Here is a 15,224-nt window from a genome sequence, read left to right as displayed (position 1 = left end):
CAGATGTCTTATGTCCCCTCATAATGCTGTTAGTTTGAACAACGTGATATTCCAATATTTGACTATTTTTGACTTAAAAAAGGCCATTTGATATGGTTCAATTTGATTATATAGAAAGTGGAGGAGTTTGAGGTCCTTCTGACTTCAAAATATATCTAGAAAGAAAAAATTTTTTTAAAAGAAATCTGTGATATCCACCTTTCTTGCCATTTGCTTCTTTTTCATGAAAATGGGTTAAGATTCTGGTTGTAGGATTTGCAATGCTGCTCAAGTTGTGTCTGCTGTCACATTGGCTCCACATTGGGGGCCTTTACAAATATGTGTCACATCTGTAGCCAAAGATGTATTCAGTTCTGTTTCATGTGTACATGCTTCTGGAGGTAAGCCCGGGAGCCTTCCCTTTATGAGTTTTTAGTCTGTTGTGTCTTATGTTTGTTTATGCTTACTGGCTTGATTTATCCAGTTACTAGTTTCTGAAAAACTGAAACTTGGGGAGAACTTTAAATTATTTATTGGTACCAAGAGATAGAAAATTTGAATTTGAGACTGTCCTAATAGTTTGGGATATGTGGTACAGAATTGTGGTCTTTGATGCCCAAAGCGATCTTCCCTAGATGCCTTTTGGTTCATAGAAAGATAAACCGCATTAAGGATGCTAGTATATTTCATGATATTTCTCATGCTTCAAAAATTGGGCTTAGTTAACCATCGTTTTAGTCATTTCAGGCTGCTATAACAAAATACCACAGACTGGGTGTCTGTAAATGACAGAAATTTATTTCTCACAATTCTGAAGACTGGGAAATTCGAGGTCAAGGCACCAGCATGGTCACATTCTGGTGAGGGCCCTCTTTCAGGTTGCAGACTTCTTGTTATACCCTCACATGGCAGAAAGGGTGAAGGATCTCTCTGGGGCTTCTCTTATAAGGGCGCTAATCCCTTTCATGAGGGCTCTGCCCTCATTACCTAATCACCTCCCAAAGGCCCCACCTCCTAATACCATTACTTTGGGCATTAGGTTTTCGACATATGAATTTTGGGGTGACACAAACATTCGGACCATTGTAATGAGTCTATTTCATTGTCTAGAACATTCCATTATATCTTTATATTGTCGGGGGAAGAGGAAGAATCTCCCTCTGCCCTTTCCCTTAAGGTTCTTATGGCTGGCCAAATAATTAACAAGACAGGTTAGCAGGAGAAAATGATACCAAGTTTAATAACATGTATACATGGGAGAAAGCAGGGACACTGCGTTTGTCAACACAATAGCAGAAATTCTCGTCTTAAATACCATGTCCAACCAAAGACAATGAGGATGTTGGGGGTGGGGGTGTCAGTTACAGGAGATTACCACTAAAGCACAGTAAACAAGAGTAAGGTTTATTATGCAGCCCCAAGGCCTCACCTTCCACATTGATAAGTCACTAGAAATGAGCTCATCCCCCTCTCTTCTCAAAACAGAGAGGGAGATACCTTTACAAATGGAGATTTCCCTTATAAATGTAAATGATTGTTTGGCAACTCCTGGCAGGGTCATCCAGGGTCATCCAGAGAATGTGGCCAGAGAGACAGAACTTCTGATAAGAGGGGCTTGTTGGTGCCTTTCCTATTGTAATCTCCATCCTACATTATCTTTATAGCCATCATGATAGATCTGTTCCAGGAAGGAGTTACCATGTCAAATTCTTTAGGCAGTTAGTGGGGGAGGTCAAATGTCCCTAGAGAAAACAACCAAGGTAAAGAGATAGATTTCAGGGTGGCCAAATCTTGATCTCCCACAATATATAGAAAGTTAGTATCTAGAAGAATTTTTCATAGGGTATATTTCTTAGTATCATTCGCCTTTTTATGTAAAATCAAATGAACAAAATATTTATTGCCCCTTTACTACATCCAAGGCACCATCACAAAGAATATTTGCGACAAATAAGGAATTTTGTTCCTTTTGAAATAGGACATTAGTGTGGCATTCTCCTCATCGTTAGGTCTGTAGAAAGATAAAGCCAGTTAGCTGTGTCTTGACTCAGAGCAGCATTCTTTGGGGGAAACAGCACTGGATTGGGAGTTAAAAGCTATTGTTTCATTCCTGTCCAGGTCATAAGCTCACTCTGACTTTTTGTGGGCAGCCTTTTTCTTTCCTCCCTGGACTGTTTTCTCATCTATACGGTGAAGGTGTCAAACTGGATTATTTCTAAGATCCTTCATAACAAAATAAACCCAACAATGATTTTTATTGAATACTTTCCACTATGTAAGGTGCTGAGACAGTTCCAAGTAAGTGTAAGAGAGTCTCTTGCTTCTGAGAGTTTTTAAAGGTCTCTAAGAGCTAGATAAACCAAAAAAACAGTAACCAAAAAAATTTATTGACCATCCTGCAAGAGTAGATCACTGCAAAGAGCAGAGAGAATGCCAGAATGCATAGAGTACTCGACATCCCCTTCAGAGAATTATTCCTGGTTTCCTAGAAGAATAAATGCTACAGGAGCTGTCATGTAAGTGGGACAAAGAATGGATTAGAGAGCAAGTGCCTTGAGTCCTGGGTAACACCTGTCATTTATCAAGCATTTACAGGATGCCTGGCTTTGTGCCAGATGCTTCCAAATGCTCTACCTGTATTATGCCAACCAAGCCTTGTAGTAGCCACATGAGAGGAATGCTGTGATTACCCCATTTTACAGATGAGGAAACTGAGGTAACTTGTGCCAGGTCACACAACTCGTAAGTGATGGAGCTGATAATTGATATTGAGCCTATATTCTTAATCATGATGCCTCCGAGGGAAAGTGAAGGCTTGGATAGAGAGAGGCAACAGGTCTTTCTTGTTAAAGGAGAGCCTGGAATTGCCAAAGGTTAGTGATGGAAGGAGAAGGGGACATTCATGACCATAGGCCACCTACACTGACCCATTTCCTTATGGTTTTCTCACCTTGATTGTCTGTCACTGCCTAGCTGGACCCTGGGAATACTGCTCCTCTGTTAAGGCTGTATCCCAAGCTTGGCCAAATACTCCTTCCAGCTCCCTTTCAGTTCTCCTGCCAGTGCTAAAAAGAGCCTTGTATTTACTGGAACTTGGGCTATCTTTGCCACTTGAGTTGACAAGAGTCAAGTCAAGGAGTAAATAGCTGGACTCAAACAACCAGATGGGATTGGAGGGTGACCCCAAGAGCGTAACTATGAAAAGGTTTTTAAATTTTTTTTTCAAGTTTTCCAATACTTGGTTTTAGTTTAATCTTTTCCTTTTAATGTCTCCATTTACAGAGCCAAAAAATTCTAGCTTTGGAATTTCTTTTTTTTTTTTTTTGCACATGAATATTCATAGGAGCTTTATTTGTAATAGCCCAAAACTGCAAACAATCCATCAAGGGATGAATGAATAAATAGGTTTAGGTATATCCATACAATGGAACACCACTCAGCAACAGAAAGCAATGAAGTATTGATGGTGCAACACCATGGCTGCATCTTGAAATAATTATGTTGAGTGCAAGAAGCTAGAAAAAAAGAGAGTGCATGCTTTATGATTCCATTTATATAAAATTCTGGAAAATGTAAACTAATCTGTGGTGACAAAAAGAAGATTAGTGGTTGCCTGGAAATGAGAATGGGAATGGGGGGCTAGTGGGAGGAGAGAGACTTAGCTGAGCTAAGAGAGAATGGATGAATGTTCCAGACAGAGGGAATAGAGGCAAGAGTGGACATAAGGTACCTGAGAAACCCTTGTAGCAGAGAGATTGGGTATTGAGGTGGGAGGTTCTGGAAGGATTGAGGCTCAGTAGGAAAGCTGGGGAGCCAAAATGCTCCAAAATAGGAAAGTTGACTTTTTTATACCAAAGCCACCAGGAAGCCGTTTAGGGGTTTCATTGTGACCAGCTTTGGAATTTCTGCTGTGACAGGCTCAGAGCGCACAATGTGAAGAGTCCCGAACTAGCTCTCAGTTCATTTCATGGACCAAAGGCATCACTTGTATCTGCCCACAGGCCTCAGTCCAAGCTTCTGTTCACCGTCCCTCTCTCAGCAGCCAGCAGTGGATGATGTCCAGGCATCACGTGGCTTAAAAACAAAACCATTGTCTTGCTTTTAAGCACCCTCCATGCCTCCAAACACAATCCAAGCCTCCAAATATGGCTTGGATTGTAAGCCCCTCAAGGGCAATGGTGGTGTTCATCTCTATAGCCAGCCCTGAGCGCAGTGTGTGGCACTAAGCAGACACTTCTTAAAGGCTGGGTCGATTTGTAGAATGATTCATTGAGCACATTCTCATCATCACTATAAAAACAAATGCAATGGAAAAGTGTTTTAAAAATGAGCTGGGGAGTGGAAGCAAGGGAAATGCAATGCCTTGCAAGACACATCTTTGTAGTATGAAGTAGTAGTTAAAAGCCTGGGATTTTGGGGTCAAATGGATTGGGTTTTATGTCACGATTCCACCACATACTGGTCATGTGACCTCAGAGAAGACACTAAACCATTGCCTGCTTTCTAAATTGGCAGCAACAGTACATACATCATAAGATTATTAGGATTAAATGAGATACTGCTAGGGAAAAAAACCCAGATTCAGTTACCCTTGAAAAGAAAAGGGAAGCAGATGTTGAGTATTGCCCCCCGCCTGCCAAATTAAAAAAGTTTACGTGTTGCAGAGTGGTATAATCCTGAATACTTTGCAATTACCTGGATCAGAAACAAGTTCACCAGAGTCTGGGTGATACGTGTGGAAGTTTGGTCCAACAGATTAAGAGGTTGTGTTAGGGTGGTGACATTATGGATCTTTTTCTTTAATTTTCAGATGTTTAGTTCTGTGCTTATATTTCTTTTGTACTTTAAAAAGTATTTTAAAAAATGAAACAAACCTGTTAAATCTTAAAAAACTGCACTCTTGAAAAGAGATGAAAAAGGAATTCTTCTAAAAAAGTTTAATACTTGAACAACCACTTTTGAATTTTTTTGGTTTTAGTTGCTTTTCCAATTGCTTTCTACAAGAAACTATTCTCTGTGGCTGAATAATTAATAAGACTATGTTTAGTGGAAACACGTTGAGAAGTTGGGAGTTTGATAAAAAATGAAAAACTCTCCTTACAATAATATAATAAGATAAGGTATTAATGGGCTATTAGAAATCAAAGCATGTCTAATTAAAAAATAACCATTTGCTCTTTAGATGACATCAACAGATGTGTCAAAATATATCCTTTTTTTAGGTTATCATCATTTTATGGATAATGATATGAAATAGTCCTAAATTTTGGGTACATTTGAATTCTTTGCTTTCCCGAACATCCAGTTTAGACATATTTAACCAAATAGATGAGAGTAGTCCTGGTTAATTTCTCATTTGGAAACCCTGTGCCAGGCTGTGTGCAGATGGGGCAGCAGTCGTGCCTGGCAAGCCCTCCACGTGGAGTTACATTTACACATTGTTTTATTCATTGTGAACATTTTGCAGGGAAAAAAGGAAAAACTGTCTCCCTGTTTCAATGAAATTCTGACACAATCAGCGCAAATTCTAAATTATATTTAAAGTGATGCAGAAAATTCATGATCATCTCCAGCGTTGTGTAAAGTGTTGTGGTTGAGCTGTGGGCATTTAATGGTGCTGCAGTAACTTGGTCGTATTGACAGTGTTCCTCCAAGTACGGCCTAACTGTATCCACCAGAAATGCAGATTCTAGGGCCCCCTTGGGAATTCTCAATCATTGTGTCTAGGAGCAGAACCTGTAATCTGCATTTTAGACAAGTGCCTCCCAGGGTGATCAATGTATGGCAGTTTTGAGTCCCTCTGTTATGGCAGGAACATTTTGTGAAGATTATTTTAGTTATTATCTGAATTGAAAATATTTTTAAATCCAGAGAATTCAAATTTATAGTGAAAACTGAAGTAAAACTTAAAAATTTAGGGGACTGACCTTCTGGTATAGTTAGGTCCACGCGCTCTGCTTTGGTGGCCTGGGGTTCACAGGTTCGGATCCCGGGCGCGGACCTACGAACCGCTTGTCAAGCCATGCTGTGGTGGCATCCCATATAAAGTAGAGGAAGATGGGCAGGGAAGTTAGCCCAGGGCCAGTCTTCCTCAGCAGAAAGAGGAGGATTGGCAGCAGATGTTAGCTAAGGGCTAATCTTCCTCATCAAAAAAAAAAAAATTTTTTTTGTTTGAAGGGCACATGTGAGAATAATTTTAAAAATGTGGCTGGCCATGTGGCTTAGCAGTTAAGTGCGCGCGCTCTGCTGCTGGCGGCCCGGCTTTGGGCCCCGGGCGCACAACGACACATCGCTTCTCCGGCCATGCTGAGGCCGCGTCCCACATACAGCAACTAGAAGGATGTGCAGTTGTGACATACAACTATCTACTGGGGCTTTGGGGGAAAAAATAAATAAATAAAATTATAAAAATGCTCCTGCTCTTTTCTGAATTCTCCAATTCATCAGAGTTGACTAGGAACAGCATTGTAAGTAGTACTTTCTCAAAATTCATGAGAGGAAAACTTACATTTGAGAAAATCTTTGATTATTAAGTCAGTGAATTTATAAAACAGTAAATTTGGAGGAAATTACTAAATTTGGAGGAAAAGGGATGAAGAGAAAGACCTAATGTTACCTATGTCAAGGGTTAAAACCAATATTTAATTATAATTTATTTTGGGGTAGAAGTAAAGACAATAGCCAGTTCTCCACAAAAAGACAATGGTAATCATATTAGAGTCTTCCAACCTGGTTACAACATAGTTACAAGCCACATTTTTTGCTTTTAAAGTAACGAAATTAAAGCCAAAGAGAAGTCAGTTTGTGTCTTGCCATACTGTGTATTACAGATGTTTTTTTTTTTTTTTTCTTGTGAGGAAGATCAGCCGTGTGCTAACATCTGCCAATCCTCCTCTTTTTTTTGCTGGGGAAGACTGGATCTGGGCTAACAACCGTGCCCATCTTCCTCCACTTTATGTGGGATGCCGCCACAGTATGGCTTGACAAGCAGTGCGTCGGTGCACACCCGGGATCCGAACCGGCGAACCTGCGTGCGCTTAACTGCTTGTGCCACCAGGCTGGCCCCAGATGTATTTTTATCTTTAAGCAAAAAAAGTATCAGGACATGAGAGAAACAATCACTTTGATTATCTTAAAATTTCTTTGATTTTAAAAATGATTTCACATAACTTCTATATTTAAGTATAACTTCTTGAGGGTGAAAGGGATGATTAGGCGCATGTGTGTGGTGATGGATTGTAATTAGTAGTTGGGTGGTGAGCATGATGTAATCTATGCAGAAATAGAAGTATAATGATATACACCTGAAATTTACACAGTGTTGTAAACCAATGTTACAGCAATAAAAAAATAAATTAAAAAAAAATGAAGATGAAGGGCTAACCCCAGCCTTGTGGTTAAGTTCGGCATGCTCTGCTTTGGCGGCTCAGGTTCTGTTCCCGGGTACGAACCTACACCACTTGTCTGTTAGTGGCCATGCTGTGGTGGTGGCCCACATAAAAATAAAAAAAGAAGAAGATTGGCAACGGATTTTAGCTCAGGGCAAATCTTCCTCACCAATGAAAAAAAAATGAAGATGAAATCAACATATTTCCAGATTTAAAAAAAAATGAAGAGAATTCATACCAGCTGACCTGTTCTGCAAGAAAAGTTATAAAAGTGCTTCATGCTGAAAGGAAATTGTACAAGATAGAAACTCAGTAGTTACAGAGGAATGAAGCATGCTGGAATTGGTGAATATCTGGACGAATATACATTTTATCTCTATTTAAAATATATCGAACCATTTAAAGCAAAAAATAAAAAATAACTTCTTAATGTCATTTGTGTAGATTTCAGTGATAGAAGAAATGAATGAAATAAGATTTAAATAAAACTTTTTAACCTTTGTTTAGTGAATTTTATATGTATTTCTATCTATATAATTTTAATAATTCTTGAATTGGGGTTTTGTTTTCCTATTGAAATATTGTTTGGGTTGGTCTACTATTCATTCACACCATTTTACTGGTCTTTGGGGACTCCCTGCCCCTCTGCCTGTCTTCCTCCATCTGCTCTCCCTCCCTGAGGGCAGTGGGGCCGAGGGGACTGGGATGTGGACCCAGCACATCCTATAGAGAAACCACACTGGATTTCCATCCATGAGCAGAGCAACACACTAAGGATGAGGATGATTTCCTTATCTTCCTTACAATTGCCTGAAATCTCCCTTCTAGCACTGTGATCTGTGAGCTCCCATCACCCAGGCACTCCATCTCTTTTTTTTTTGCTAGGAATTTCCAGAGCCATGGCTGGGTCACCCTTTGCCTTCCCCAGCAGCTGGTTTCACTCTGAATTTAATGAGTGGAGTGGCCAGAGAAGGGTTTCCCCATCTGGCACCCCATTGGAAGGACTCGGCCGCTTGTTCCTGTTAAATGAGTAAATGCTGACTGCTGGGTGACTCCAAGAAAGGGCCTTTCCAGCCAGTTCTCGTCTAGTAAGTGTCTAGGGCACATTGGTGAGCCTGCCTGCTCCTCCCCACCTTCTCTTTGGACGTGGGTGTAACCACCAGTGAGTAGGAATGTGAGTATTTTAAATCACACATATATGTAACTTGGAGTCACTGGGGTTTTCTGTCCCAATTCACTGGTTGGACGTGATAATTTATCAAAGCCTGTTGGCAAACTTTGTGTAGTTATCCAAGATTTCGTGCTGCCCAAGGCCCCACTGCGCTTGATTCTCTGTATTTAAATTTGCCAATTAGTTTTTAGAGCTGTGATATTAGCAGATGGGAATTTGAAATGCTTCATTACCATGCTGAGAGTTCAAGTAATTTTTGTTTCTGTTTTTAAGAGTTTTAAGCTCATATTTTAGTTTTTTTCCCCTTTATAATCTAGTGTATTTACTTACACTTTACATTTTTGCATAAGAAAAAACTTGTTTATTTTTGCATTTTTGTTATTAAACAGATAGGAAGAAAGTCTATAATTATATGCTTCTTAAACTGGATTTCCTCCAATCCAATCACCAAACTCCACAGATACCAAAGCTGTCTTGAGGAAGATTGGGAACCAACCCAAATGTTCTCAAGTTACATTTTTATGAAAGATTTTTGTTGCATACTTAAAGAGCGGGGGAGATTTTTGTATGGGACCTTTATCTTTCCCCCATCTCTGCAGTCTTCTTAAAATGCCCTCTGTTAGAATTTTTGATGGTTTGGTTTCCAGACATGTAGAACATACTGTAAATTTAAGCAGTGAGAAGAACCACTATTCAATGCCTCACATTTAGTGAACTCTTATTGAATGAATGAATGGGCTCAGACGCACCAAAGGGCATTTGACTATGGACTTGACTAACTAGAGCCTTTTATTAACCAGGATTTCCACCCACCTCCAACTTTCCTGCTTTTTGGAATTAGAATGAGACAAATGGGAAATAAACCAGTTAGGTCGATATGTGACCGTTTATTGAGTTTTTACTGTGTGCCAAGCACTGTACTACATGGTAATCCTTCCAGCAGGGAAGTCAGTGCTATTTTAATCCCTGTTTTGCATGTAGGGGAAACTGAGGTTCACAGCGGTAGTGTCACTGCCTGAACATCTAGAACTCTTTGCTGATAGAGCAGGGTGTGAGGGATTTAATATTCTCTTAATCAGGGATCTCAGTGTCATCATCCCATCCTCCCCCCAGTCCTACATTAATTGTAATTGAACACATAGTTCTTTTCCTCCAGCATCTTATGTTTTGTAAGTTGTGAATTGTGAAGACAAGGTCATTTTGTGTTGAACTGTTGTCTTTAATATTAGTTTGAAAATGATCTCTTAAACATCCTTGCCTCTGTCATCTTTCATTCTATTTTAGTGGTTGCTATTGTACTGTCTCCAGTTAGTAAGCTTCTTTGAATCCTAAAGGATGTTTGACACCTTTTATTTTCTGATAATTTTATATTGTCAGCCACCAAGGCAATTGGGCAGAAAAAAAGATTTGCTATGGGCAAAAATGACAGAATGAGATTTAAGGAGTAAGCCCAGAAAATCAAATTCTCTCTGAGCAGCAGTTTTTGCTACAAATAAGCAAGACAAGACAAATGTAGAAATTGTCACCCGTGGTTGCTGTAATCAAGGCCTCTGTGGAGCTTTTCACGGCCAAATGGACAAAACAAGTTTGCTGGGAGCTTCTTTCCTGGGCGGAGAGAGTGTTATATGGGTTGAGGGAAATTTTGAGTGGGGGAGGGTCTGATAAAAATCACTGGACATCAGTGCCCTCTCTGTTGACCTAGCCTCTGCTCACGAGCAACCAGCTCACATACTCTCCCTGCTCCAGTGCCCCCACCTCTGTAGTCCATCCTGCAGGCCTCAGTCAGATTAATCTTGAATCAGGGAAGTTCTCTTCTAAAGAACTTACCTTGGATTCTGTGGCCTCCTACAGGCAAGCACAATGCCATTGCCTGGCATTCAAGGCCATTTTGTGGCCTGTGCACACCATCTGCCCAACGTTATTTCCATATACTCTTCAGTACAAATCCTGTCCATCCACTGATCTGGACTTGGATCTATTCTGTGCACATTCTGTACTGTGAACTAAGCACTACCTATAAGGAAACCACCTTGAGAACTCCACCTTCACACTTTGTGAGAACAGCTTGTTAATAGCAAAAGACAGTACGTTTTGTATGTAAATCAAGTGATACCTAGCTAGTAACATCCATGAGAATTAACTATTTGGAGAAAGGGTAGACTAGTGACTGTGCTTCTTACGGGAAGTTAACTTACAGAGGGCATTGTTCTGTTGGGGGAAAGATAGGCTGTGTAACTTGATAAGGGAGAGGAAGTAGGTGCAGTTAGCTCTTGAAAGGAGAGCTGAGACTGTTCTTTTAATTAGCTTGAAAAGACTAGCCTTCCTGTAGTTGAAAAAGAAATCTGCTGCTACTCAGAGAAACCAGCTGAGGAGAAAATGAGTTTGAGCCTCACCTTCAGATGCTATTAATGATGATGATCATGCTGAAAGCAGCTAAAATTTATTGAGCATTTTCTGACACTGATAGGCACTCAATGTGCTTGACCTCATCTAATCACCGTAACACCCTGAGATTGACAGCTGTTATTATGTTATAGATGAGGAGACTGAGGCTTAGCAAGGTTAACTGATTAACCTCAGATCATGCATCTAGTAAGTGGCAGAGCGGCAACTAAAATCCAAGTTATATATCTTCTAGAGTTCCTCTACACATTTTTAAAGGTGTGTATGGGTAAGGGGGTGTTTATGGGTGTCATTGCTTCCTAAAGTCTGCTGGAAAATGCTGTCTGTGGTCTTATTAACCTCCCCCAATGAGCACTCTCTATACAGAAGTTAATATTATAAGAACTACAGGGATATTTTAAGCATTCAGAAAAGGATGCTTTTGTCAGCATGTTCCCAGGTCTTTCCTAGGTAAGTCTTGAAGCTTGGCATTCTCTTAGCTGGCATATTCCTACAGTTGAGGGCAGTCCATATATACTCTTCCATGCTATCTGTAGTGATTCATCAAGATTTCAAGGCTATTAATCACCTCTCCCTAGTTGGAATGTAAAGTCTCTGAGGGCAGGCACCATCTCGACTTGGTGATAAATTGGTGATAAATCAAGACTTGGTTGATAAATTTGGTTATGTTATTACTACAGCTAGATAAAAATACCCCCTAAATTATCCATCTCTCTTTTATAATCTTATATATTCTCTGAACAACCTTCATATAGGAGCATCTTGCTTCGGGCAAGGACTGTTTTCCGCCTCTTTGGGTGAGGCCACGTTGTGGAGTGGAAAGAGCGTGGGCTTGGGAGTCAGCACCAGGATCTGCACGCCAGCTTTCCTGCGTGCTTCTGCAAGACTCTTTTACTGAGGCTCAGTTTCTCCATTTGCAAAGTGAGTGTAGAAACCTTACCCGGAGTTCTGCAGATTAGAAATGACATAAAATGGCTGGCTCACAGTTGGCATTTAGGAAATGAAGAGATGGTTCATCTGTCTGTTCTCAAGCATGAGCACAGGGCCTTGCACAGAATGCATGCACAGCAAATGGGTCTTGATGATAATGATTTGGTTCCTTAAGACCTGACCTTGAAGAGAGAGCAACTCTGAAGTCTCTTAAAATATGATGCCTTTATTGAGAGTGTCCTTCATTGCCTGACTCTGCATAGGAAGGCAGAGGCAGAGATGAATTTCTTGGTTCTTAGATGCTATTTCAGTTTGTAAAGCCTGATGGTTTGTACAGGTGAGTATTGGTAATATCATCCTCATGATAAGATATACAGTGATTATATTGAGCCAGCCCTGATGGCCTAGTGGTTAAAGTTTGGCACTCTTACCACTTTGGCATCCCGGTTTTGGTTCCTGGTCGTGGAACCGCGCCACTCGTCTATCAGTAGCCATGCTGTGGCAGTGGCTGACATAGAAGAACTAGAAGGACTTACAACTAGAACATACAACTTTGTACTGGGGCTTTGGGGAGGAAAAAAGAGGAAGATTGGCAACAGATGTTAGCTCAGGGTGAATTTTTCCCAGCAGGAAAAAAGATATACAATGATTATATTCATCAGTCTGTTAAAGTAATAAACAAAGGTTAAAAGGACCAGCACCTTCTTCACTAGAATACTTTTCCTTTTGTAACACAATTTACAATGTTTCATTTGTATTTTAAAATTTAATCTTAGAAACACCTTATTAATGTAGGTATTATTCCCTTTTATAAGTGAGTAAACTGAGGCTGAGAAATTAAGAGACTTCCCAATTTGCACAGTCCTGGCAGAGTTTGGATTCAAACCCAGTTCTTTTGGCTCGGGTTTTTTGTGGTTTTCTCTCAGCCACTAAGCACATATAGCAACTCCTGGCATGGTATATTTTTCTCTATCCATTTACTTTTAATCTATGTGTCCTTATAGTTAAAGTGGGCTTCTTATGGATAACATGCGGTTGGGTCTTGTTTTTTGATCCACTCTGACAGTGTCCATGTTTTTTGTTTTTTTTTTTTTTTGTGAGGAGACCAGCCCTGTGCTAACATCTGCCAGTCCTCCTCTTTTTTTGCTGAGGAAGACTGGCCCTGGGCTAACATCCGTGCCCTTCTTCCTCCATTGTATATGGGACACCACCAAAGCATGGCCTGCCAAGCAGTGCGTCGGTGTGCACCCTGGATCCGAACTGGCAAACCCCGGGCTGCCACAGCGGAGCGCGCGCACTTAACCGCTTGTGCCACGGGGCCGGCCTCAGACAGTGTCTATGTTTTAAGTGGTGCATTTAGACTATTGATATTGAAAGTGATTATTGACATGGTTGGATACACGTAGAGCAACTGAAGTCTGTGTGTATATATAGATGCATATACATATAATTTTTATTAATATATAAATGTATAATAGATGCCAACTTCTTTCCAGGTAGTATGGTCTGAGAGACAACATGGATTAAAAAAAAAAAAAACTTTTATTAAATGTTTGCAGTGAGCTTGGCACTATATTCACTATTTTAGTGGTTTTAGATTAGTTTGAAGAAAACCTATTTTGGAAATTTACACTGTATTCTCAAATGCTTAGATGCGGCTTTTATACCTGATATATTAAAAAATTGCCTAAAATTAGTACAGAATTTAGAGAATAGAGAAAAGTAGATAACGTTGTATAATTCACTGCGTGATTAATGGAAATTGGGGTCTCACGTTTATTACAGTGAGGCACCAACAATCTGATGCAGTCTTCAGCCTCTAAGGCCTGAGTTCAGGGATTATTGATTCTGGGGCCAGTCTAAGTGTGTTCCACCTCAGTCATTAAACAAATGCTGCCTAGAAGAGAGGTTTTCTTAGAAAAGATAATGTTTTTAGTGTTTCATATTGGCTATTTGCTAGGTTAGTACACTTTCAGTAAAACTTCAAAACGTCTTAAGGAAAACAAGCAATTCCTGAATAAGCCAGTATTGTGAATTGAGGTATTTAAGTTATGTATTTGCAGAAGACCCAAAGTCTTGTTACTGAATGGAACTGCTGTTCCCTCATTCCTGCTGCAGATGTCTGTATGATATACGATGTGGTCAATACATAGCCTTAGGAATTTTGTAGTTTAAAAGAGAAGTGGAGAGGGAACTATGGATTGTCTGTAAGAGTGGACACCTCTCCTGCCATATCAAACCCACCCTTCTTTCCTGTTCTCAAGTGCTAACAGACCCCTTTTCAGCTTTTGCAGATTTTTTTTCAGCCACACATAGTAACTTCTTAGTCTCCTTTACTTACATTGTGGCCTCTGGCGCAACCTTGACTCTCCTGAGCATTCAAAATGCTTTCCTTCATGCTCTCTCTACAGGTAGACATGGTATGGTAGACATGCCAGAAGAAAGGCATCATCCATATCCTGGGCTTTGCCTTTATTAGTTTGAGGTGGTGTGTTTACAACTGAAACAGAGCTAAGATATTTTGCTTTTATCTAATGAATTTAGGAATCTGCCCTTGTTTGAATGATCTAGATAGTCTCAGTGGAGGGTTCCAAATGTACTGGATGCTGCAGTTAGACAGCTTTGCTTTGGTTCTGTAGACACAGCCATATTTGGGAAACACAAATGGGCCACTTTTTGTATTTAAGACTTGTCTTGGTTAACAAAGCATATTTAAGAAACTTTGTGTGCCCAGAGTTGTACATATAAAGAGCTTGAGAAGGAGCTCAGGGCTCTGGAATGCCATGAAGTCGTGTTAGGAGCAGGGAATTGGCAGCCAGCAAGCCTAGGAAGCATGGGGTACTGTGTGCATTGTCACCTGGCAGCCCCTGCTGACTATTTTAAGATGAAACGTTTTGATACAATTGCTTCTTTAGGAAATCTGGATGAACATTCTAGTCCTTTTATTGCCCCCCTTGTCCTCATAAGGAACTACATAGGAGTTTGGCGTCATTAAACAAAAGCAATCACTGGTGATTAACGTTGGCATTCTACACTTGGGGTGTTTGCTCTTAGTCCTGTGGAAGAGGGCATCGTGTGCAGCTGCCATGTTCTGATGGGCAGGATTGTTAGTGGCATTTTTTCAGCTTGTCTCCTGGAATTTTCTCTTGAAAGTTCTAAAGATTATATAATTGCATATCAAATGCCAAGTTGGAGCTAAAAAATAACTACCTTTCGTTAAAAAAGAAATGTATTATGGGGCCAGCCCGGTGGCACAAGCGGTTAAGTGCGTGCGCTCTGCTGTGGCGGCCCGGGGTTCGCTGGTTTGGATCCTGGGCATGCACCGACACACTGCTTGTCAGGCCATGCTGTGG

General features: G+C 40.4%; 1 protein-coding gene across 8 annotated transcripts in view; it reads left to right on the top strand.

The window, feature by feature from the left end:
• SORBS1 (sorbin and SH3 domain containing 1) overlaps positions 1–15,224 on the top strand; it is a 218,966-nt gene that overhangs the window by 81,638 nt on the left and 122,104 nt on the right. Inside the window, exon 1 of one of the 8 annotated variants that reach the window (XM_058543596.1) lies at positions 11,711–11,862. The exons of the other annotated variants lie outside the window; for them this stretch is intronic. The gene's annotated coding sequence lies outside the window, so the exon portion shown is untranslated. Of the gene's footprint in view, positions 1–11,710; positions 11,863–15,224 lie in introns of those variants that run through there. 8 annotated transcript variants of the gene reach the window in all.

Source organism: Diceros bicornis, chromosome 6 (assembly GCF_020826845.1).
Source record: "Diceros bicornis minor isolate mBicDic1 chromosome 6, mDicBic1.mat.cur, whole genome shotgun sequence".
NCBI lineage: Eukaryota > Metazoa > Chordata > Mammalia > Perissodactyla > Rhinocerotidae > Diceros > Diceros bicornis.
This window is presented reverse-complemented; position numbering and strand designations above follow the sequence as displayed.